Here is a 25,591-nt window from a genome sequence, read left to right as displayed (position 1 = left end):
AGGAAATGAGGACTAGAAAAGAATTTGAAGAACACATTACAAAGGATGCTCAAACTGGTAGTAAAAAGGCCTTTACACACATCAAAAGGAAGAAGGTAGTTACAGAACTCATGAGATGGTCTAAAAACAAAAGTCCTAACTGGGCTAGGGAGTACAAGGGTGTGGTCAAGGATGGCAAAGCTAGCAGAGAAGCTCAGAAACTTGTCTACCCCAGGCTGCATCTGGGTATGCTTGGGATTCACAACACCAGATCTGCCTCCCACTGAGGATGGGATCTACACAATTTGAAGTAACTTCACAGGAAATATGAGCCTAAATAGGGAAGAGAAATACAGGCTGTACAAACACTTCTGTAAGTGAAGAAAGTCATCCAAACTAGGCAACACTGAGGCACAAATTATGAGAGACCTCAGCTACCAAACTGTGGAACTACTGGTTGTGGCATAGAACCCGTCCTCAGGTTGGGAGGAGGCCACTAAACCATCACTGCCAAGCGAGGCCATGACAGCTCAGCTTGAGAGGGAGAAACTGGAGAGGCTGAGCTCGTCCACTGTGAAGCTGAAACCTTGTGGCAAAGCTCACTGAGCACATGGACAAACAGGGGCTGCCTGGGAATATTTTATCCTCGTGTTAGCGGCGACAGGCTGCCCAGAGAGGTTATGGAGCCTGCCTCCCTAGAGATACTCCAGAAGGGTCGGCACACAATGCTCTGACACTCAGGCGACCCTTCCTCAGCAGGAGGTCGGACCAAAGGGGCTGCTGCGGCATCTTCCAACCTTGCCCATCCCGTGATTCTGCGATCTTTAAAAGGCAACCTGCCCGACTGCTTGCTGCGTGAGGGTCTCAAGAAACACCTCACGAGGGGCCAGCCCGTTTTCCTTCAGCTCCCACAGTGCCCGCGGAAGAGCTTTCCGCCGGCATCCCCTCCCTCCCACACCCCAGAGCTGTCCGCGCCCTCCCTCAGCAGGGACCTGCGCTTGTTATTCCCGCAGCCTCGGGAAGCTGACCCCGGGTGACCGGCCCGAGTGACCGGCCCCGAGAGACTGAGGGACCCTCCCCGGGTGACCGGCCCGAGAGACTGAGGGACCCTCCCCGGGTGACCGGCCCGAGAGACTGAGGGACCCTCCCCGGGTGACCGGCCCGAGTGACCGGCCCGAGAGACTGAGGGACCCTCCCCGGGTGACCGGCCCGAGTGACCGGCCCGAGAGACTGAGGGACCCTCCCCGGGTGACGGGCCTCGGGTGACCGGCGCCCTGCAGGTGACGGACCCCGGGTGATCGGTCCTGAGGGCGTGACTCTGCCAGGGGTGACGGGCCCTGTGAGGGGGAGGAACTCCGGGTGACTGGCCTTCCAGGGGTGCCTGACCCTGGATGACCGATTCTCGCAGGTGACTGACCCACAGTGACCGGCTCCCGGCTCCCGGTGCCCGGTGCCGGGGCTCTCGCGCGCCCCCGGGGCGCACGCGGCAGGTGCGCGTTCACGGGGCGGGGCGGGGCGCGCCCCCGCGCGTGCGCGCGGCCGCCGCTGCGGGCTCGGGACGGCGCGGCCGCGCCTGCGCGCGCCCCTCTCCCCTCCCGGACAAGATGGCGGCCGCGGGGGCAGCGGCCGGGGGCGGCGAGTGAGGGACGGGGGGGAAGCGGCCCCGGTGCCGGCGGCTGCCGGGCAGGGACAGCGGCAGGGGCTGGGGAGGAGCTCTGCGGCGAGGATGAGGAGCCGGGGAGCCGGGGCAGGGAGCCGGTGAGGAGGGAGCGGGGCTGCTCCGTATGCGCGGCTGCCCGGCGCCCCTCACCGCCCCGCAGTCGGGGCGTAGCTCGGCGGCCCGGCGGAGGCGTCGGAGGGGGCAGAGGAAGGCGAACAGGTGAGTGCTGGGACCGGGATGAGCCCTCTGGGCGCTGCCCCCGCCCGGTCCAGTCCAGTGCGTGTCACTCGAAGCCTGTGCAGCAGCTTTGCTTTGCTTTCTTTTTTTTTTTTTCTTTTTTTTTTTTTTTTCTTTTTTTTTTTTCAATTTATTTTGCGGTAGCGCGATGTAATTTGACATCACTTACTGGTTTGGTCCTTCAAAATAAGTCTGAAACCATTCAGGTACTCCATAGCTAGAATACCCCTGGAATATGAAGGCTGCGTCTTAGGAAGAGCTGAGCCACGGTCTCCTGTGAAAAGATATTTAAAGGCCTTGACCTGCAAAAACCTTAGTTTAACAGTCCACTATAAAACGTGTCATTAACCTCGAAACTCTGTGTTAGGAGGCCTTGTTTCTTCTGTTATGTGCCCTCTGACCTCTGGTGATGAAGGGTGGGTGTGTACAGGTGTCTGTGACCACAGCCTCAGATTCTGTCATAATTTTAGCCTTCATGGCCACTCACAGCTTCAGAAATAACTGGATATACATCAGAATATTTCCAAATTCTGTAAACATCAGACGTCGTTGAATGAGTACAGGGAAATGAAGATGCAGGTGTACTAAACTGTCCGACTTAGTTGTTCACTGCTGCCTTGCGTGTCCCCCCCAGCTATAAACAATACAATGGTGCTGACCTGTAGAGCTGTAAGACAAACCTTTTGGTAAGGCTGTCACAGAAATTTCTTACCTTATGAAAAAATTAAACATAGTTCTGCAGAATCAGATTTAATGTATTTGCTTCTACCAGCTACTGGTTGAACTAGAGGAAATAGTTCTGTGTACAGGTGGAGAAGCACAGGGTTGCAAACTTTGCTTCAGAAGTACTGCTAACATTTTGGTAAGTTAAGGCTACGTCAAGAGTTAAGTGAGATTAGGTCATTAATTGAAATGCAGAGAAATTGAACTTTTTCCTCTCCAGGGTGCTGTAATAATACATTTTTAAACTGACTTTGAAAAAGCTTGTATGCCAGATCAATTCATCCAGTCCTGAGCAAAACGCTGGACATCATGAGACCATTGTTGTGCTTTAGCTTCAACTTCCTTGATATGTTTTTTCCCTTTAGTTAGAGTGAAGACTATTTATAGCGTAATTGTGCCTATTGACAAAGGCTTTGCAAGTACTTGCTCTCCTTACATGCTTTAAGTGTCAAAAAAGTATAATATTTGGTTAGAGCTGTATATGTACTTGCAGCATAAAGGAGAAAAAAGATTGTGGACAGCCATATGGTGATGTAGTTACTGAATTACTATTTTTTTATTTCTAAGAAATACAATAAGAAACTCTGCTGAGCATAAAATATGTATTACAGCCTGCCTTGTTTATGCACATCCCCCATGCAATGAAACCCGTGCTCAGGTATGTCAAGTGTTGGTATCCAGACATCTCTTGCACAAAATACTCTCCACGTAACTGACATCACAAATACATAAATACAAGTTTTTTGGAACATACAGCAAATAGTGTCAGCAGTGTGCTATGCTTTTTGTATGCAATCAATTTGTGATACTGTTTTGGTTTGTATTAATGCTAAACTAGTAGCTGTTGACCCTAACAAACACGTGCATTTTGTATTTGCAGTATTTTGAGTATGCTTAATACACAAATAGATATGTTTTTTGTCTAAAGCTCAGTCTAAGTATTTACTTCTCATAAATACTTTTAGGTTATTTTTATCCCTCTTCTATCTATAAAGCCTCTATAGTAAGGCAGTTATATCTCTCTGTCATTCTAGTTAAAACTAAACAGTTTAATTAATAATAAATCTTCCTCAATCCTGTCATGATTGAGAAAGAAAATTTTGATTTGGCTTACTTTATCTTGGCTAAAATCTAAAAATTCCTTCTTTCTGCACAAGCAAAGCAAGTTGAATTTGTTTCTAACTTTTATATTGTCTTTTAAACAGCTCAGTAAACAGTCTTTTAAGCAGTAACAATAAACCGAATTATTCACACAGGTGTTAGATGTATGCCTTTGGAAATATTAGCAAGTATATGAGTTCACAAAATGCCATGGAGGAAAGGTTGAGGGAGCAGGGCCTGTTTAGTCTGGAGAAGACCAGAATCACATCAATGTCTGTATGTATCTGACGGGAGGGTGTCCAGGGAATAGAGCCAGACTCTTCTCCGTGGTGCTGAGCAATAGGAAAAGAGGAATGGGCAGAAACTGATGCACAGGAAGTTCCACCAGAATATGAGGAAGAACTCCTTTACTGTGCAGATGATCACACACTGGGACAGACTTCAAAGAGGGGCTGTGGATTCTCCCTCATTGCAGATATTCCAGAACCTGAATACAGTTCTGGGCAATGTGCTCTAGGATGACTCTGCCTGAGGAGAGAGGTGGGACCAGATGAGCTACTGTGTCCCTTCTACTCTTACACATCCTGTGAGTGAAAACACACCATTGATTTAGGATAAGGATGCATCTTGTCTCTACTTTTCCAACTTCTCAGAAGTTGTTTCATAGCATTGTACTACTGCACAATAATATCTGTACAATTAGATATCTGTTAATTCTGTGGTCTTTACTCACACTTACCTGAAATTCAGTGTTAGAATCCTTTGGGTTTTGTTTTGTGCCTCATATTCTTTGAGTTGTGTCAGTATAATTTGGACATTAGAAAGCAATATGTTGTCTTTTTATATCAAGTTACATGTTTTCACAGTATGGTTTTAGTAGCTTACAGGATATTGATGTAATAAGCAATAATTTAGCTTGTAGGTAATCAACTTGGTTAGTAAAACAGACTTTTTAACATTTCATATTTTAATGGAAATATCAATATTATGAATGTTAAAAGAAAAAAGTGTCAGGATTATTTTATGATCATTGAAGTGTATTCGGAAGTTTCCATTGTTGGTTTAAAAATGTATGTGTGAAACATATTGAATGAATGTATGTGAACTCTGCTGGGAAATAGTTGTAACTAATTTTTAAGTGAATCTTCTAATTGTTTGCTGTTCAAGATCGTATTAGTTTCATAATCCTTTTTTTACCAGTATTGGTAAAGCAAAACCCCTATTACTTCATAGCCATACCTCTGATACCCTTCAGATTAGCATATCCAATTTAAAAAGCTTCAGTACTTCACACTGTTGGGATTTTTGTTCTAATCAACTTGAATTATCACTACAAATACAACTTTGGTTAAAATAGTGTTACAAATAACTCTGATGGTTATTTCAACAGCAAATCATGGTGTTCTGTCATAGAACGTTAGCTGTTCCCCTGATTGTCATTCAGTTTTAGTTGAAAGGTAGCATTGAGTTGCGTCAGTTGTAGCTGGGTGATAAAGCTACTGAGCAGTGAGCATTTGCTCAATATTCTACCTCAGTTTAACAGGGAAGTGAAGGATAGGAGTAGTATGTGGTTGGAAGAAAGGTTAAAAAGCTAAATGCTTACTTGGATTTGGTATCTCCATGTGCTACTGTAACAGTACCTCTGATACTGCTTGCTGGTCATGGTCACAAAGATAGTATATGCTAATTTGAACTGACTGCCAAAGATTAATTGGGTTCATGAGTATGTTCATTTGTGTCTTAAAGCAGTTATTCTTTATTAAATATTAGTCATCTCTAATGGAAATAAGAAATTTTAGAAACATTAATGCTTTTTGAGATCAGAGAGAATTCATTTTGCCATTGCTTCCACATGGATTTTAAGAAGATAAAAAGTAAAATTCAGTAGACAAGACTATGGTCTGAATAAGTAAATACAGTTGTATTACAGAACAAGTAGTTTGATTTCACTATGGAAATGTTAAACTAAAGCATTGGAGTGTAAGTATCAATAGTATTTTGATAGGGCTTTCATAGGTATTGTATTATTTTTCTGGGGTGTGTTTTAACCCTAAGATGAAAGAATATTAATCTGTAATGGAAGAAGAAACCTTACTCATATAGAGTTTATTTTCAAAATAAGAAGAATTAGGCTGTGCAAACTTGTATAATGATGCCTCTCTTAATGCAGTATTTTTTTGAAGCTACAAACTTTATATTCTTGCCCTATAATAGAAATCTGATGACACAGTCAAACATTACTTAAGACTTAGCTTTTCACACATAGATTAAATTCTTAGAGTGAAAATTGCTTAGTTTTCTGGAAATCAGATACCAATAAAAAGCTCTTACTTTTACTGTTAATAGCATGATTGTTGGCTGCTTTAAATAGATTCTGAAATGTGCTGAGTTTCACAAAGCTGAGTTTGGCTCTTAGTATATTGGCCTTTTTTTGTAGTAACTGGCATGTGGGGGGAACTGGAAGGAAACTAGGACTTCTCATTGTTGTGTGACAAGAGTGCAAAGAAATAATGAAAGCATAAATTGTGTGAGTTGGCTTTCCCTTTATTAATGGAAAAAGGTTCTCAGGATCACATGAGCTTTTTCTCTTCTCTGAAACCCCTGCTAGGGAGAATCCACATTGCTGCTGTTCTTCTATTTAAATACCCTCAGCCAAGAATCTCTATAGAACTAAGCAATATTTTTTCTTACAGAATAGTGTTAAAAATTCCGATTTAACACATTTTTTACAGAAATTTAGGTGTATTATGCAAATATGCCTGCTTTGTCTCATTGTTCTCTCACTTTAAGTGGAGTAAGTCATAAAACTCAATATAGTACTTGGTGCTTAGCTATTTCTTGGAATAAGATTTAAATTTGTTTGCATACTATAAGTTGAAATTCAGCTGATCAATGCGAAGCATTTCCCTCAAGCTCCTACTGGCTTGTTGTGTTACAGACTCAACTGGAGTTTGTGAGTTGAGGACTTTGTGTAGATAGTGAGGTGACTTCTGATTCAGGTCTGCCAACCTGACCTCAGTGCCAGGGCAAGCCATGGAGCAGATTGTCCTCAGTGCCATCTGGTCTGCAGGATGACCAGGGGATCAGGCCCTGCCTGCCTGGGATCTTGGCATGGATTTATGAAAGGCAAGTCTGGCTTCACCAGCCTGGTCTTCTATGACGATGTGACCTGCTTGGTGGATGAGGGAAAGGCTGTGCCTGTTGCCTGCCTGGACTCTAGTAAAGCCTTTGGCACTGTCTCCCATGGCATGCTCCTGGAGAAATTGGCTGGTCATGGCTTGAACAGATGTGGTGCCTGGGTGAAAAATTGTCTGGACATCTGGACCCTGGGAGTGGTGATGAGTGGAGTTACATCCAGCTGATGGCTGGGAGTTCCCCAGGGTCCAGTGTTGGGACCAGTCCTGTTTAATGGAGTGTTCCCTCAGTCAGTCCAGACAATACTAAGTTGGGCAGGAGTATTGATCTGCCAGAGAGCTGGAAAGATATGCCAAGGGATCAGAACAAGCTGGATCAGTGGATGAGGCCAATGGCCTGAGTTTAAAAAGAGCAAGTGCACAGTCCTGCTTTGAGTCATAACAACCCCTGCAGCTCTACAGGCTGTGAGAAAAGTGTCTGGAAAACTGCCCTGTGGGAAAAGGGAGGAGCTGGTCAAGAGCAGCTGAAGGTGGCCAGCGCCTGGCCAGGTAGCCAAGAAGGCCAAGGGCATCCTGGCCTGTGTCAGCAGCAGTGGGGCAGCAGGAGCAGGGCAGTGGCCGTCCCCCTGGGCTGGGCAGCGCTGCGGCCAGAGCTGGGAGTGTGTGTCCACTTGTTGGCCCCTCTGAAGCTGAAAGTCCTTGAGGGGCTGGAGCGTGTGCAGAGGAGGGAATGGAGCTGGGGAAGGGGCTGGAGCATGAGTCAAATGAGGGAGCTGTGGATGTGTAGCCTGGAGAAAAGGAGGCTTAGTGGGAACTGTATTGCAGTTGAATATCATACAAGTGCCTGGGAGGAAGTTGTAGGGAGGTGGAGATTCTTTCCGCCTGGTAACAAATGATAGGACAAGAGAAAACAGGTCACACCAGGGGAGGCTTAGGTTGATATCAAGGAAAATTTCTTCACCAAAAGGGTTGTCAAGCATCGGAGCAGGCTGCCAGGGGAAGTTATGGAATATCACAAAGTGGTAGAAAAAGTTGTAATTTCCAAGTACCTGGAGGTACTTAAAAGTCATGTAGTTGTGACACTTAGGGACATGGTTTAGTGAGTGATGGCTTGGCAGTGTTATTGGTGTTGATGATCTTCAGGGTCTTTCCAACCTAAATGAGTCTTCAATCCTAAAAAAATGGCGAATGAATGCCTGAGTATGCTTGTCAGGTTAGAACTTTAGGCTGTCATTGTATATGCTGAAGTGGATTCCTGCTCCTTAGTTTGGTTTGTCTTCTGATGTCTGAATTGTTTGAATTTGGGGTTTGTGATTTTGGTATGTATTGTTTTGTAACTGTTTTGGGGACTATGGAAAGGTAAGAGTGTGAATAAAAATATAATATATACTGGTTATAGAAATAAGAAGTGAGGTTCCAAATCAGAAGTCAAAATAAAAAGTACTGTAACATTAAATGTATCCGTATAACTTCAGTGAATATTACCCATCAGTGTCTTGAAAGACTTCTTTTGTCCTAAAGTTGTGTGAATTTGGTCACAGACTTCATGTTCAGATATATACAGAATGAATCTGTATTCCATGTTGCTGCTTGTGTTATGCTTGGAGAAATAGAATTAACTTCAGAGTGATAGGAGCAAAGTGTTACTACATCAGAATTATTATAAGGAATTTGTCCAATGTCCTTGTTATATGTCATGTGGCTTTGTGTTGGAATAAAGCACGGCATGTAGTGTGCAGAGATCTTTGTTGTGACAAGTGTTTCTTGCTTTTGGGTTTTATAGTTAATAGGTTTTTTATAAGTAGTTTTGTAATAAATTTGTGTCGTTCTCAGTTGGGATAGAGCTGCAGACTCTTTCCTTCTCTACGATTCATTACACAAGTCATTATAAAGATGGTTTTCCTGATTGCTCTAGGTAGTTGTCTCTCAGTGTGCACAGAAAGCTCTTGCTTGAAACTGATCTCTGTTCTCAGATATTAATTTGCTAAGTAGTGGAGCTTGATTAAAGTAATACTGTTTTTCATGCAGCTCCTTGGTTTCTCTTAATTACAACTTAAAACTATAAAAAAGGTAGTGCCACAGAGAAAGGTAGAATTGAGGTGAGTTTATAGCTAGACCTCCATTTCAGTGTTTTTTTTTGCAGGGAGGAGAAGGGGAGGGTTTAGTTATTACTGGCAGCACAGACCTGAAGATGAAGCTTGCACAGTCTGTTAAAAAGCAGTCATATATGCTATTACAAGAGAACTGCCTTATCAAAATCGCTTTTTTCACAGGTATGCAGGCTCTTTGTTATTCAAGAGGATAATATTTTTTTCATAGTGTGTACAAACTACTTACATTCTGAACATACGTTTTGGAAAGTCTTGTTGCATAGTTAATATTAAATTACCTTTGCCTACATTTGGGAGCATATGCAGGATAGAATGGGAAGGAAATCTACCACATTGATACCTACTTTGGGACATTGAAATTTAATAGCTTGGAGAGTACACTGGTTTTGTTTGTACTTTTTTTAGAAGTGTTATTTTTTGTTTTAGACTTGTTATTGAAGGGAACTCTTCAACCAGTTTGTTAGGTTAGGAAGTCAACATTGCTCAGTTTGCTGAGTGCATGGTGATAGCTCTGCCCAACATCTGCACCCACTCTCAGGTCTTGTCACTACACATTGTAGCAAACAAGGAAATTAATGTTCATTGTCTATAAATAGGGTAATTCTCTAACTAGTGTTCTATCTTCTATTGGTTATTGCTTTCTTGCTCCTATCCTAATTAACTCACATTTTCACTGTTTTTTTTTTGTTTTTTTTTTTTTTGTATCCCAGATAGAGAGGGTTTCAAAACAATTGCTGACTTTTCTTTGTTACTTCCTTATTTCAGAGTTCTGCAAAATGTCCTTGTGGTCCATAAATTCTGTATTCCTTGTGTCCAATTTCAGCAATAGGTCTCTCTCGCAGGTTTTGTTAACCTCCTCCTAGGTCTGAGATCGCTGTAGCTTATCCAGGTTGATTGAAATTGTTTTAGAAGAGTTTCAGTAATTTTCCCAAACCCTGTTCCCACAACAGCAGGCTGTGACAAACCTTGCTAAATGCTGGCTACAGTGATAGATGACAAACTAGAAATTTATGCTATTTAAGATTTAAACAATTAAAATTAAATTTGGTAATTTTGGTAATTAAATTTGGTGATTACTATTTTGGTAATTGAAACAATAAATTAGAAAAGTTTATTAAAACAATTAATAGAAAAGTTATTGGGAAAGTTATATCATTAACTAAGCACTATATGGTACAAAACTAATCATTAGTCTCGGACAAGGATCAAATGCTTCTGTTTGTGAACATTTTCTCCCACTGCTACATGGACTCTTACTTTTTTTAAGTATAACTTTGTTTGCAAACAAACTTAGTAACAGGATTGTCATGTAATTCACTAGCTATAGGAAAAGTGTTTTGTGAGGCTATGGTATAAGAATTGGAAATAAGTTCATGTTCTACAAGAAGCAGTTCATGCTGCTTGTTTGTCATAGATGGTCAAGGTTTTGTCTACTAGTGTGATGTAGCAACAGCTTTAATTTTCATTTTCATTCTAATGAAAACATTGAAACATTCAGTTATCACTGATAATTGAAATGTTTAAAATGCTTCTTTATTAAAAAAAGAAAAAAGTGGAGTAAAAGTTGCCTATTTTCTTTGATGCAGTGTAGTATTGCAATCCATTCCTTGCCTGCTTGAACTGTCTGTAAAGAGATTGTTGAGCAGTGCAATATTTTTTGAGTGCAGCGGTGCTGATTGTCATTTCAATTACCAACAGTTATCTCCATTGCTTTTTTAAATCTAACATACTTAGGAACAGGCTAAGCTTCATCAAACTATGAAACAAGACATTTATTTTGGAAATAGAGTGAAGTAGTTTGATCGAACAAGCTCTTAGTTTTATTAAGTTGCATTTTGTGTGTACAGTGTCTGAATAAAAATACTGAGTTCCTCAGCTGTTCCTCTTGGACACAGGTCACAGTAGTGCTGTCTTTGTAGTTCTATATTCAGATGCAAGTTTTGCAAATAACTTCCACTTTGTCTCAAGTCACTGACATCTTAGCGTCATACTGCTGCTGTCCATCTTGGTTAGTGCTGCTCAGATTTCATGTGTCTTTTCCGTGGTTACTTGTTTCCAAGACACCATCCTAATACTTGATGTGTTTTGAAAATACACATTTGAAAGTATTTTTTTGTGTGTTCTAAAGTCTTTTGGTAATCATATTGATCTGGATATTTGGTCATGTTGTTCTTTACTATTCAAAAAAGTGTAAGCTTGTTCTCAGGACCAGAAATTTGGTATGCCTTCATTTGTTAGCTTTTTCATGCAATTAAGTGGTGAGTTCTAGTGCCCAACACTTTGAAACATTGTCAGAAGTCTATTGTCTTTTAAGGTTTCAAGTGTGTGACCTTTGGACTCCTGATGCCTGTTGAGTAAAAAATACTTTTCCTGTAGCTGATGTAGTTCCTGGTTTGCAGTGTTGGTATTCTGTAGCAATTTGCTTGTTTCAGTGAAAATGCTAACCATCTTGCCATTTTGCTGTTCAGCTTCAAGTACACAAGTAGAGACTTCATTTTCATAAGAAAGAGAAATCAGCTTTCATTCTGAAAGAAAAGGTTGGACTTTGAGGCCTGCACCGATGCCCTTCCAGTGCCCCTAATGCTTGCCTGAAGGAAAGAGTGCCTCTTACCATCATGTTTAGAGGTTCTTTGAGTGAAAAATTCCCATTTATGATGGGTAAAGCATACGTAATAAAGGGCTAAGTAGCTGTGCTGCTTCTACTATAACAGAAGAAGTGATATGAGACCAAAGTAGTCTTGAACTCAATACTTTTTTTTTTTTTTTTTTGTGGAGAGGGGGATTGGGGTTTTTTTGTTGTGTCATTTAGAATTAAGCTGTGTCATGGAGAGAGGGATACAGGTATTTGAGTTAGACATTCTACAAAGAAAATGCTGTATGTGCCTTGAATAACAGGATTTCTGGAGTTAAATAACTGCCTCTTTTCACTGAGATAGTTTCCAAAGTCTGTGTTTTTTGCTCAGAAAGATCTACACTTAAGATCTCTATTCTTTCTTAGCTGTTTCCCACACAATTTGCAATCCAAGGGCTCAAGTAAAGTCTCCTCGATTACTGTGTATTAGTCATGAAAGACTTGGATGTAGAATGAACTTTGGGTAAAATTGTTGGCTATCACCAGGTGGTGTACGACAAAAATAACTGCTGTGTAGCACCTGCTATACACCAGAATCTAGACCAATTTAAAAAAATAAGCTATGTTACAATTTACTTACTTCTGTCATCAAAAATGTATTTGTCAGCAGTTTTGGAGTAAAAGCTTCAGTGCCAGTAACCCTGATGCTACAATTGTCACCTGTCATTGCTGAGGAGATAGTGTCAGCAGGTAGTGCTGAAAGACATGAGATTCCAAGGTTAGAAAATCCAATATATGATTGTATATCTTTCCACACAGTTGCTTTTTAATGTAAAGTTAAACTGATTTTACAAAATAATATTTTAGTATACAATAGAATTTGTTTACAGACTTTATAAATACCAGAATTCAAGACAACTGAATACTTCCCAACTTCTTCATATACTTGTTTCTTTAATCATTTGTGGTACTGGTCTTCCTTCCTCTCTGTATTTCAGCAGAATTACTGTATTAGGGTTTTGTTCTATGGTATTCAAATTGTTCAACTGCAAGCATTTCGTTGTATAGGACTCTAATTTTAGCCCATTGTAGTGGACCAGTGACTCTGTTTCCACAAAAGCAAGGAAAAAACCTTACAGAATGCATGCAAATGATTTCTAGCATTTTTCTACATTTTGTTTTGTTACTTCAGTGAAAACTACAGGCTTAAATGAGAAATAAGAGATGAAAATGGGCATTGTGATTTTTTCTTTTGTTCCAAATATAGCTTATTTGTTTATATGTATTGTTATATATGTTAATGACTTTTTAGAAATCCAATGTACTGAACATGTTTATAGGAGAAATTACAACATTGAATAATGATACTTAATTCACATATATAAGTGTCTAAATATTTTTAGAATGAGCTTTAGAAAGTTTGAAGTGCATTGCATGGCTTGGAACCAATTAAACAGTTTTAATTAAGTTCATCTCTTTGCTTTATTTTCCTTTTTTTTCACTTGAGTGTCACTGACATTTCATACAGAGTACCAAGAAGCGCAAAGTATGCCTGAGTACCAGTTCATATACATATATGGTTATTATATTTTTGTCCTAGAACATCTTTGTTAATTTAACATGTATACACTGTAAATCTATATCCTTGCATTCAGTTCGATTCATTCCACAGTTGTGTTAATGCATGCCAGTGCAATCAAGTAGCCAGAATATTATGAGGCTTCTTTTTAGTTAATATAAGACTAATGGGATGCTTGAATTGGCATGGACTTAGGTCTCTGACAAAAGATTTAGATGCCAGTCCAAGTGATGCCTTGCTAATTAAATGTCTAAATGTCATTAAGACCTTGAGAACTAGACTTGATTCATAAAGCTTTTTCCAAAAAAAATGTTTCAAGTGCTGGAAGCTGAAAAGAATTAATTGAATGGAGAAAGAGAACTTGTCTTCCTCTAAAACCAGTGGATTTGTGTATTGCTTTGTTTTCCATGAAAGAGTAGTTGTCCATACATCTTTATACTGTTCCAAATCACTCTCTCAGTTTTACTTGTGAGCAAGATTTTCAGGTTTTTATAGGTTTCTTTTTTTGGTTTTTTTTTGGTTTTTTTTTTGTTTGTTTTTTGGGGGTTTTTTTGTTTGTTTTTTTTTTTTTTTTCACAAGTGAAATAGTGCCCAGAATGATGTAAAACTACTGAAGAGTCCATGTGACAGTCTGGTATGTGTCCAGCAAGGAAGACTTGAAAGTAGTTGTAGTGACAAAGCTTGGTTGTAATTCACTGTTTTCTAATTTAGAAGTCTGAGGTGGTTCAGAATATTTTAACTTGTACAGAAAATACTGGAAAATGTGTCTATCTTCAAGGTACCAGTGCTCCTGTGGCTGTTTTATTTTTGCTCTCTGCCAATATATTAACTCTTAGAAGTCAACTGCTCTGAGTATGGGTGGCTTTGGAAGGTAATTCTCTGCTACTTCCTTAGCCAGTGTCTGTTGTTGAAAATTTGCTGACTAGTGATGTAGAAGTGATGGAGTTCTTTAGAATGCCAAGTAATTGTGTGGGCAGTTTGCCACCTGGTTCACAGTTTGAAGAACTGTCTATTTTATTCAATCTGTTCCTTCTAAGTTTACTGTACCATTTCTGAACATGGATGCATAGTGCTTTCCATCATTCTTGACTCTGTTCTGAATTGTCTAAGTTCTAAATATAATTGTATTGCTTCTGTTCTCTAGATGCCCCATAAGCTTCAGAACTGCTTTATGTTGTAGAAATCTCAAGTCCTTAACAAGACACAGGTTTTGTGCTAAAGCAATTCTGCAGTTCAAAGCCCATGGTGCAGAACACTGCTGGGCAGTAAGGTTGTCATGAGCCTCACTAGCAGCACTTGTCAGCATTTGCTCTTCAGGGAAGGAAGGGTAAAAACCAGTAAATAGGAGAACGCCAGGAAAAGCATCAGCCTAGACTGGAAAGCCCCTGCTCTTGTACTTCACTCAGTGAAGTCACACTGTGACTCCAACCTTTCCTGGAAGTGCTTGGACATTGTGGAGTGGCTGTGTGCTGTCACAGGTGCTGTCCCACACTTCTGTGTGGTGGGTGCACATCTGGGAACACAGGGCCAGTTCTGGTTGAGTCACTCATCAAGGTGACTTTAGTCACACCTGTGTGTGATAATGTGATGAATGAGTGCCATGAGTGAATGTTGCACAAAATTCCCAAGTATCTGATCATGAGATGGGACAAAAAAAATGAGATGGGGCAAAAAAAATAAAGTAAAGCAGAAAAATAAAGAAGTGAGAGTGGACAACAGCTCATTCATAGTCTTGAATAAGAAAATTTCAATTGCTGCCTATTGTGTTTCTGGAGAATGACTTTGGTTTTCTGTTGAGTGACAGAAGGGATTTTGTCAATGGCATGAGATCTCTCCTATTGTTTCTTCCTTGTTAGAACAAGTATTACCTACTGTGAAGATTTCTGCCTTTCTCTTGCCACCTGGGGTAATTAGCTTGCAAAATTAGCTCCTTCAGTGTTGTGGGAAATACTTACAATTCTTGAGCTCTCAGCTTACCTTAATTTTCAGGCATTAAGTTCCCTGCAAGACTACTCTATTTGGATTTTTTTTTGTGTAGAAAGAATGTATTATGTTTGTTTGCCCAAGTTTTCTTGGGATTGCTCAGTTTACTTGAGTTTGCAAGGCAAAACTTTAAACTTGAAGTAGTTTGAATTTTAACATCAAAATGTTACAAATTACTTCTAGCGAGGGATTCTGTACTTGATTAGAAATAAATGTATTTATAAAGAATAAGGGATTTATGAGATGGAAATTCATGCTGAGAAGGACTGTGTCAAATATGACTAAAGGCTGGTGTTGTAGCTGACTTGCACTGGAGAGTTTTGCAAATACAGTCTTTTCATTTAAGATTGAAATATTTGGGTTATGTATTAGGAGAAAAGGTGGTCTTCTAGTGCACTTAGCGATGGAGAGCTTTTATAAGTACTGTTGTGATTAATTAAAATTTTCCCTTCCCACGACTATAGGGATTGAAATCTAAGATGCTAAGTACACCAGTAATGTTAGTTTTAAATTGTTACATCTTAACCTGTTTCTGCAGAGTTGCAACATTATATACTTTAATGATGCATTTCTATTATGGGTTCTAAGATTAGTGCATACAGTTTAAGTATTTTGGTTGAATAGCTTGTGACACTGGATTCAAGGAAGAGAAGCTGACACTGAAATGTGTATTCTATCTAGATAAAGAAATTCCTCCCTTCTCAGTTTTTGACAGACTTAAATGTGTTTTTTCTGCTCTTTTACTCTACTGATGCTTTATTTGCTCTGGGCATGGGTATCAGTCCTTTTCTTCAACTGGTTTATCCCAGTACTGTACTGAAGTAACTTGGGTAGTGGTAAATTTTCAATAGTAGCTGTCTCAGATGCTGTTTTTGTTACTTTGAAGATGCATGGTATTTCCAAGATGGCCCAAAAAAAAGAGGGCAGTTTTGTGCAACTCCTAAAAATGTGGATCACAGAGCACTGTTGTAAAGCTTGGTACTGGAAGCAGCTTGTCTAGAGATCCAATGAATATTTCAAATTTGTATTCCTTTTCTACTCCACAGATCAATTTTAAAAAGGTATTCATGCTGCTTGAATACTGGGCAGAGCAGCTTGAATTTTTATCCCCTGTTGGCTATTCAGTAAGCTGGACCTTCTTATTAGGAGAATAAGATATTGTAGATTTCTTAGACTTTTATAAAAACACTTCCCTCTCCAATGAAAGGAAAAAAAGCTTTCCCTCCCCACTAGTGTTCAAGATGTCATTCATTCAAAACCCCAACAGAAAAATGTAACTCCTTGCACCCACACCAGCCACATATATTTTGAATTGAGGCTGTGTATTTTTAACTTTCAATAAACTGACTAAATGGTGTGCGAAATGAGGAGGGGAAGAAATTAGTATGCCACTATTGCCTAGAGGCTTGTGTAACAGCAATTCTCTAAGGGAGTGAAACCCAAATCATCCAATGACACATTTTTATGGTGAGTAAAAAAGCTGAAGAGAGTAAGAGTGCTTCCAAAACAAAAGCTAGTCGAAAAATATGACATGAATCATTATTTGCAATGATTAATATGGCAGTGAGCAGAAAAATTGCATATTGGCCAGGTGTCTTGGAGGGTTGTGCTACCTAAGAGCACAAGTCGATTCTTGTCCTGGTTTTTACCTGAGATAAAATTTTCTTCCTTCTGCAGGAGGGCTGCTTCCCACAGCAGCTCATCTTTGCATGCACAGAAATCAATTAATGGTGAAGTTTTGTATTGGTCCTGAGAAATTAGCTGGGGGATTTTCTTTCTTAACCTTACCAAGCAATCAGCTCAGTCTTGGTGGTGTGAGACTTGATTATAATTGTTGCAAGATATTATGAGTATATGCACACTGCAAGGAATTAAATCCTGAATTAACTGAATTGTAAACTTCCATGTATTTCAGTCCTGAAGTAGATCCCAGCACTGTTCAGTGTGACCCTTACATTAGAGGCTGTAGAAGAGTAAAAGTTGGTATTTTTTTAAATACTTTGTCTCAACTTGTGGGCTTAATTCCTACTGAACTTTTGTGATTTGATTAACTGCACCAATGTTGAGAAATTAATTTCCACTTTGTCTGATGTGTGCTGATGGATCTCTTTAAACTCATGACACTTAAAAATATTTTCAGTATACAGTGATAAAAAACAGCCTACTTTTTTCTAAACCAGCTAAATTGTACTCCTGAAACCATACAGTGTAAATCTTCCTTGACAAGCCATTTTTTATTTGTGGTCTTTCTTCAAACTCCCTAGTAATTACTTTTATGTACTGAAATGTGGAATTTTTTTATATATCTTTGAGTATGATATATGTGTCCTCAGATTCCTTGCTAGCACTTTATCTTGTAAATGATAGTTTTTCTAGATTGATTTGATACAGTTGTCCTGTTGTACCTAAGAGCCTCTAAGGCTTGAGCCTTAAGTGTTCAAAATATTTTAATTATGGCGAGAGAACTCACAGCCATGACTTAGCAAGATCTTTGTGTTTCTAGATCTTGTCAAAGCCTTTCTTAATGCAATGGATTTTATTAAGCTTGTGTCTAGCTGGAACTTTTTAAATCTTAGTTCAATTTTAGCACATTTGGAGAATGGTCATGGTTAATGTATGTTTTTTGGAAAAGGTTGTTGCTTACAGGATTCCACAAAAATTAACTTTCCCTCCTTTTAAATACCAATGGCAAAAAATTGATAACCTTTGTTATTGTGTTGATAACCTTTGGCTAAATAGATGACCCTCAGCTCACTGATTTATTGTTACTAAAATGTCAGAATGCTTACAAGAAATCAGCTCTTGCATTAAGAACATCTGGTTCAAACCAAACAAAGGGAGTACTGAAAAGAAGATTGTGAAGAAAAAGGTAAATATTACACTGATGGAGCTTCCATTTGTCAGAGTGCTGTAGAATTCTGGCATGCTCCTGGTCACTATAAAGCTTACATGTAGCCATGTAGCATCCATCTTTTAGCAGGGACCTCTGTCAACCACAGTGTAACAAGAAACTGAGTCTAACCATCCACTTGACTTGCAGTCATCCATGTGTCATGTGAGTACTCTGACTTCTTATGGTTAATGCTGAGTATGAAGAAGCTGCAAAATAGTGATTTATCTTGTAACCCAGGCCAGTGCAAGTGTTCCAAGTGTGCACTTAGTGCAGATCTGCCATCAGACAGATCCAGAGTCTGACATTACCCAAGAAACAATATAATGGTTTTTGTCTTTCTTTAAATGTATTTTTCTAGTCTATGGCCCCAGTGGAGAAAAGAGAAAAACTATATATTATTGAAAAAAGTCCACTAGGAATAACCTTCCATCTGAAAAATAATCACCAGAGAATCCCTGAGGTATGCTGACTGAGGGCTTTTATATAAAGATGTTTGGCCTTCAGTACCATTAACAGACTACTGAAACAGAATTACAGATGGGCTAAAAGGTGCAATTACAAGTTTTCAAATTCGCTGGATAAGCAGTTGGAATGAGTGGGTTGGCACATAACAGCACAGTCTGGTCAGTGGGCTAAGCTACACTTGAAAGTCAGCTTTTTTTATCTGGTCACTGTGAACTCACTTTCTGCACATTACAGACAAATTATAAGATTCCTAGCTCACATCTCTAAAATCAGCTTCCAAATTTCCTCAAAGGTTGAGCCATTTAGTGGATTGAATAAGCACCATCCATGAAGCAAGTGAAACTTACAATATGTAGATACAGTAAACTACCTAACAAGCCTGAAAGAGCTACAGCAGAGGAAATGGAGTGATATAATGCCAGGATAGTGTGATGTTGTTAATTAGTGGAGGAGGAAATCATAGGAAATGTGACACAAACTTGTATCAGGTGGTGCTTATTATATAGCTGAGATAGAAGAGTGGATGGTGAAATACACTGGATTAAGGGTTTTCTAAACAAATTCTTCATTATTGCTTTTCTGTTTTTAGAAAATGTGACTAATATTGCAGGCTGGGCTATGGCTCCACACTAGAGCTAACAGATGTGAGGAAGCAGTATTTTTCATTGATTTTTTTTTTTTCTTTTTAATTTAAAGCAAGAAAGCTTTGTGCAGATGGAAAAGTTTAGTGAGAGGGAAGAAAGTATGAGTGGGAGATGCCCTAGAGAGCAGACTACTTCTGGACAAAAGTAAGGAATTGGCAAACAGTAGAGAGCATTAAATAGTAAAGGATTAGAGACCAAGTAATGCATTTCTGTACCACTCAGTTATGAAATAACTAAACAGCATGTATTTTTCTGCTTTTCCTATTTAGCTTACGGTACATGTCCGTGGGGTAGTTAATTGACCCCACAGACAAGGAAGGACAGACCTTGTCATTGCTTCATTGCTTGTGGAAAAATCTTCTCAAGTTAAGGAGCTGGTAGCACAGCTTCCTAGAGGGAAGGGAAAAAAAAAGTGGAATTTAGTACATTAGTAGTATATTCTGGTCTCAGTACAGAAAATTCTTGGTTTTGTAGGATTATGGCATGCGTTCTGGATAATGCATTGGGAACAGTAACAAAGTTGTTCATTCTTTCTTCATCCGCATGAGAAAGGCAGTCCTTTAGGTTCTTGATCTTCAGGAAAAGTTTTTCTGATGACCTTTCTAGTGCTCATAGTTGGAAGTTCCTATAGTTGGGGTAATAATATGCAACATATATGAGAGAATTATGATGGAGAAAGCAGGGCTACAGCTCTTAATGGCCAAAATAGTGATACTAATGCCAAGGGGATCAAGTTATGAGTTTTCTCAAGTGTGTATATGAAAACTTTCACTGGTCCTGGTCACATGGTAAGGACAGGCCTCAGAGGCCTGTACTTCATGTGGTAGTGAGAGACGTGAATGTACCTTCACCATACTAAAGAAAATTAAGAACAAAGAGAATGTATATTGAAGCTTCATTGATTTTTTTTTTCCCATGTAAAGTTGAAAGGCATAAGACAAACTTTGGTTACAGCAGTTGCTGAAATTTTTAGAGTCCTGTAGTGAGATGAAATTTTTGTCTGTGTAAAATACATGTGAAATGTCTTCCATTTATTTTGTTAGTGAAATCTGTGAAGTACCAACCATCTTTTTAAATGTGCAGTCTAATACAAGCCAATGCCTAAATCTTTCACTAGAAAATTCTGAAGGCAAGATCTCAGCAGCACTATTGTTTCACATTTGCAAATAATGCCAAAATAGTTCCTGGCACCAGAGAGAGAATTTAGTTCATTACCCAACCGCTCCCTGCCCAGGGATTCTGAGGTAGGTAATTCTCTGCATGTTCAATGACTAATAATGAAATATCAATAATTTTAAATATATTAGGTAGTTAAAAGTTTCTAGAGAGAAGAGTATTTGCTGCAGAGGGTGAGGTTGCAAATGTTAAGAGAATTATCCCATTTATGAGCCAGCTATCTAAAACCAGAAAACCTCTTGCATTTTCTGTTGTAGTAGTCATGATTTTATGTGGCAGATTGATACTTTGGGGGATGTACCATATGTTTTTTAAAAATTTAGACCTTAATCTACTTGGAGATTCTAATTAGCACTACTTAATAGTGGGTTGTAACAGTTAATGACAATTTCATGTGGTCTTAAAATGTATTTTTATAAATGCAATGGGAAACACGTACCATATAGATTGCATCAAGAATTGCCTAAAAAATACTGCCAATTCCATTTCTGGATTCATGCAGAGGATTGACTCTTCTGATTTAAAAGGGTGGGTTTATGTAATATCTTGCAGGTATTGCTAAGTCTGTCTTGGTAGAGGTTTCTTTGAAAGAATGAAAAAGTCATCTTGTTCCATCTGCCAGACAGAAAATAACTAGCCGAAAATAAACTTAGCCTAAAGTTCCTGTAAAATTCCTATCTTTTTTCCTGAAAGCTTGACTTTTTTTTTTTTCCTCAAACAGTATTTCATTGGTATCAGTTTTATTAAGAAAATACAGTGCTGCACATAGAAAGCAGTTTTGAGGGAATATATTCACCTGTATAGCAGTGGTTTGACATCACTGAAAGATGCATATGGGAAGGGTCAAAGCATGCTGTTTATTAAACTGAATTTGACTTAATATTGGATTTTGCTGCAGAGGCAAGTACATATGACACAGACCATAAGATGCCATGTTTATGAAATCATAATAGAATGGGCATTACGATGAGGGAGGAAGGGAAGGGTTTTTCCCTCCCACTCAGCTGTCATCTTGGCAAAAAGCATTAAAGAATTTGTGTTTCTGCTTGTTCTGCAAATAAATGCAAGACTTCAGGCTACAGAGCAGTGAATTTGTTCAGATTGTGGCTCCCAGACTCAGAAAGGATTAACCAGTGCCAGTAGTAGCAAAAATCTTTTCACATAGTGGGAACTACAGTTAGTTTTTCAGAGCTGCAGAAAATGCACTATGGTCTGTGTAAATAAATACATTATGTAGCCTTCCATCTTTAGTACACCTGTCTTGGGTTCTCAAAACTTAGTTTTTCACTTTTAAGTGTGGAATTTAAAGTATATAGTATTTCAGTTTCTTTGGTTCTCCAGTGTCATCTTTGCACATGTAGTCATTCCAGGGTGTGTGATATTTGCCACTTCTGAACGCTTGCCACTCTTCAGATTTAAAACTATTAGAGGAGCATCCTGATTTGGTATTAAGCTATAACTTCTATTGCAAAAATTTTCCAACTGATAACACAGATGTTGAGTGGTGTCTGTATTTATTTGAATGTACACTTACACTAACGTAAAGAATTTAGGATAGAGAGAGCTTCACAATAACAACTTGGGAGCATTTTGGTTTGCTTTTCTGAGAGGTGGAGGAGTGGTGTATATCACTAAGATATCAAATAAGATGGCTTTAGGTCTAAGGACCATCTAGGTTCTAAAATTTGAGCTGTTAAGAATACTGTGACAGTTTGTTACCGCTGAGGGAGGATGAACTTGGTTGCTGTGAAATGGAATCAAGTGGATCATAAACCACCATAAACCATATTATGTCAACAATTACTGTAATTAATACAAGCTTTATAGCCAAAAATCATAAAGCCTGGAACACTCTTGACTAATGGCCCACTTAACTTTGGCTTAAAGTGTTTTACCCTAACAGCTGAAGTAACAGTACCTCTGCAGTTAGATTGAGTGGTGAAGTTAGAATTTTGTACAAAACTATCCTGAAGGTAGCAAATGACATGTCACACATCTTCTTAATCATGAAGACATTTGATATAAGGTTATCTGGTAAAGGGCATCTTTTCTGAGTGTGGAATGTTGCCTTCTCTGATTGGAAAAAGGTGATATGAGGAAACAGCTCAAATGAAATTAGTAGTGTTTTAATAAAGTGTGGTGCCATTGCTCACATGCATGCACAGGCTTGCAGTGCTTTTAGTTTAATCTCATCCCAACCACGAGGTCCTACATGTTTGCTTGTCTCACGCAAATCGGAAAGATTATTATAAGCAAAATGAAGGATTATAAGAAGGCATATCAGGACATATGTTTTTCATGAGTTACCTATCCTTATGTCCCTTTGTATAAGCATATAACTCCATAATTTATGTAGCATACCACAGGGAAGGGCATTGTTCTGCTCTGGATGAGGAACCACTGTACCTTTTCAGATGTCTTCTATAATGCTCTTTTTTGTTGGGATGGGTCACACTGCCCATGGAGCTATTCTTGAATCATTCAAGGGGAATTAAAAGGTTTAATATTGTGCTGTTTCTGCAAAGCTGACTTTTATATTGAAGTTTTAAAAAATATTCCTATAGTGGCTGTTATATGGATAATTGTTTTTTAAAGTGAAAAACAAACATAGCTGAAATATGGCTTAATTTCTCCTGTGTCTTGGATTTCAGTAGTGTGCTTCTGTGAGGTTTTAAGTCAACCTCATGAACACGTTGTCACATCCTTACCCTTGGAGAGAAACAATTTCTGAAATTGATAATTTCATAAATTGATTTCTTTCACCAATTCAGTTGTCTTTTAGATTTTTTTTTCCAAGTGGTTTAGATATTTTTTCCCAAGAACGTATTGTTCTGATTTAACATCGCTTAAATGTTAAATGTATTTGATTTGTTACTAAGCTACCAAGTAGTAACTTCATATCTGAAAAGCACATGAAAACAATGTTTTGCTGAACCGCAAAGAAATCTGAGATGCCCGTGAAGGACACGCTTCCTGCTGCCTTTTTAATAGCGGTGTCTCAGTGTGTTTCTAGGTGGGCAGGACCAGCTTTAACGCGACCAGCTCGCAGAACCTTTTTCATTCCTCCATTGAGTGTGAAACGTTCCGTTTCGGCAGGGCGGGTTCGGCGCGGGGGCGCGCGCGGGGCCGCGCGCGGGGCTCCGCCCGGGGCGGGGCGCGGCGGGGGCGGCCGCGCGCGCCATTGGCTGCTCCGCACGTGACCCGCGGGGCCGCGCCGTGCGCGCGGCGCTGGCGCGGCCGGTGGCGCGGGCGGGGCCGGGCGCTGGCGCGGGGATGGAGGCGCGGCGGCCGCGGCCATGGGGTGAGTGCGGCGGCGGCGGCTTCCCGCGCGGGCGAGGCTCGCCGCGCCCGGGACGGGCCGGGGTGCGGGGGAGGAAGCGCTTTCGCAGGTTAAAGAAAAAAAAACCAACCCCCGTCCCCCCGGAAGCCAAAAAGAAAACCCAAAATACCGGGGGTGCGAGAAAGGGCTTTCTCGCGGCGGGGAGGGGAGCCCCGCAGTCGCGGGGACAGACGGGCGGGCATGGCGGGGAGCCGCCACGGGCGGGACCGAGCGCAGCGCGCCGCGCCGGCCGGAGGCACAAAGCCCTGCGGAGCCCCTGCGCGGGCTCCGGGGCTGGGAGGAGCGGGAGGAGGAAGAGGAGCGGCGGCGGCCGGGGGTCTCGGTGCGGGCAGAGCCGCGGAGGTGCCCCTCGCGGGGCGGCGACGCGCCGCCCGCGGGTGGCACCGGCCCGGCTTTGTTAGGGACGGGCGGCGGCGGCGCCTCCGCTGCCGCAGCGCGGGGAACGCGCGGGTGGGCGGCCGGCGGGAGCGCTCGGGGGGCAGCGCTGCGCCCTCGGCGCGCCCTGGGATCCGCTGACTTCTCACAGATTTATTTAACATCACAAAGAGGTGCTTGGGTCCACGACTTAACCTGAATGCTGTGGGAAATCTTAATAAATTATGTATGAAGCAGTGGGTCCTTTCTTCCCCTTTGTCAGATACGCAGCTTTTATGCTAGTAATTAGGTCATTGCTAGCAGAGCGCTCCTTGCTTTTGCAAAAATATGTGGCAATTTTTGGAGGACACATATGCTGCCAGATCATCTCATCCTATTCGGGTTTCGTGTCAAGATACGGTATTCTTCCTATCGACTCACATGGAAGACCTTGTCTGTGGGCTGTAAAGGGCATTTTTCGTTTGATAGGATTTTCTTTAGAGGACCAGTAGGGCCCGGTTTTGACTTGATTTGGAGAGTCGTAGCCTGAAAAATGCCTTTTAAAGGCGTAGCAAGAAACACACAGCTTCTTAGTGTGCCTAGAACTATTTTCAGTAAATTTCAGTGCATACGTGAATAGCACGATATTGATCTATTTCTGTTTTTAAGTACTTCTTCCACCCTTTGCTGTTTGTTCTGTTGAAAATGCTTCTGTGTTTTTTTTCTTACTGTCTTTTTCCCATTGGTTAATTTTTTTCTGTTATCTAATGCAGGTAATAGATTTATGAGTATTTTGTCAAGATTATAGTTCTTTGAAAATATACAGAAGCATGTATACTGAAAGCCATTTCCTGGAACCAGACTCTTCTTTATTTTTAAGGAGACTTGAAGTAATTATTAAAATTATCATCTCCTCAGTTCTGTTAAATACAGTGATGCGCAAAAAAGGTTTGATAAAGAAAAGTCTCAGTTTAAATACCTGCTTTATATATCCCCTCAAAATATTTTCTATATATTTATAATAATGAATCTCCCATTTTATCAGTTAGTGAGGCTTTGGATAATACTACATTTTAAAACACCACTTGAGAACTTACTATTTAGAATAACTGGTTTCAGTAGGTAAAATGGTGATAATAGATATTTCTGCTTAGGCATCTTGAGCCTTCCTTACAATTGCTTGAATATTCAAAGACACAGAAGATGCAGAGGTGTTTTCACCGCTTTTTTTTCTAAAAGAAAGAGAGTGACAAAAGCACAATAGTGATTATGATTATTATTATGGTGATGCTTCTTCCTGTACTTTTTTAACTCTTAAATAGTACCATTCTGTGTAACCACTGTAGTAATTCTGTAAGTCATGCTTAAAATAACTGGAATAAAAGATCACTTTTAATTATAATACTTTAATTTATTTATTGGTGCATACTTTACTAAACATCATCCTTGAAAAACAAAGTACTTAATTATGATAAATGTTCTTATACATCTTCACACAGTATACCATTGTTATATCAGCATGAAATAATACAGCACAAGTTGGAAATGCGTGTGCTTGCTCTTGGCTCCCTTGATCTCTAAATTCTTAAGTTGGATTTCAGTATGCATATTGATTTAGTTGGTAAAATGTTTATGTTGAT

General features: G+C 40.1%; 1 protein-coding gene across 10 annotated transcripts in view; it reads left to right on the top strand.

Annotated features, from left to right (window-relative positions):
* The first annotated feature begins 1,645 nt into the window (after window positions 1-1,645).
* Window positions 1,646-25,591, top strand: part of APC (APC regulator of Wnt signaling pathway) — a 93,882-nt gene continuing 69,936 nt past the window's right edge. For 5 of the 10 annotated variants that reach the window (XM_085568153.1, XM_085568151.1, XM_021524795.4 and 2 more), the window contains exon 1: window positions 1,647-1,858. The gene's annotated coding sequence lies outside the window, so the exon portion shown is untranslated. Of the gene's footprint in view, window positions 1,859-23,452; window positions 23,559-25,591 lie in introns of those variants that run through there. The other 5 variants (XM_021524796.3, XM_021524794.3, XM_085568149.1 and 2 more) reach the window with 2 other exon arrangements.

Source organism: Lonchura striata, chromosome Z, assembly GCF_050655825.1.
Source record: "Lonchura striata isolate lonStrDom1 chromosome Z, ASM5065582v1, whole genome shotgun sequence".
NCBI lineage: Eukaryota > Metazoa > Chordata > Aves > Passeriformes > Estrildidae > Lonchura > Lonchura striata.
The sequence above is the reverse complement of the archived record's forward strand: the minus strand, read 5'-3'. Positions and strand labels throughout refer to the sequence as shown.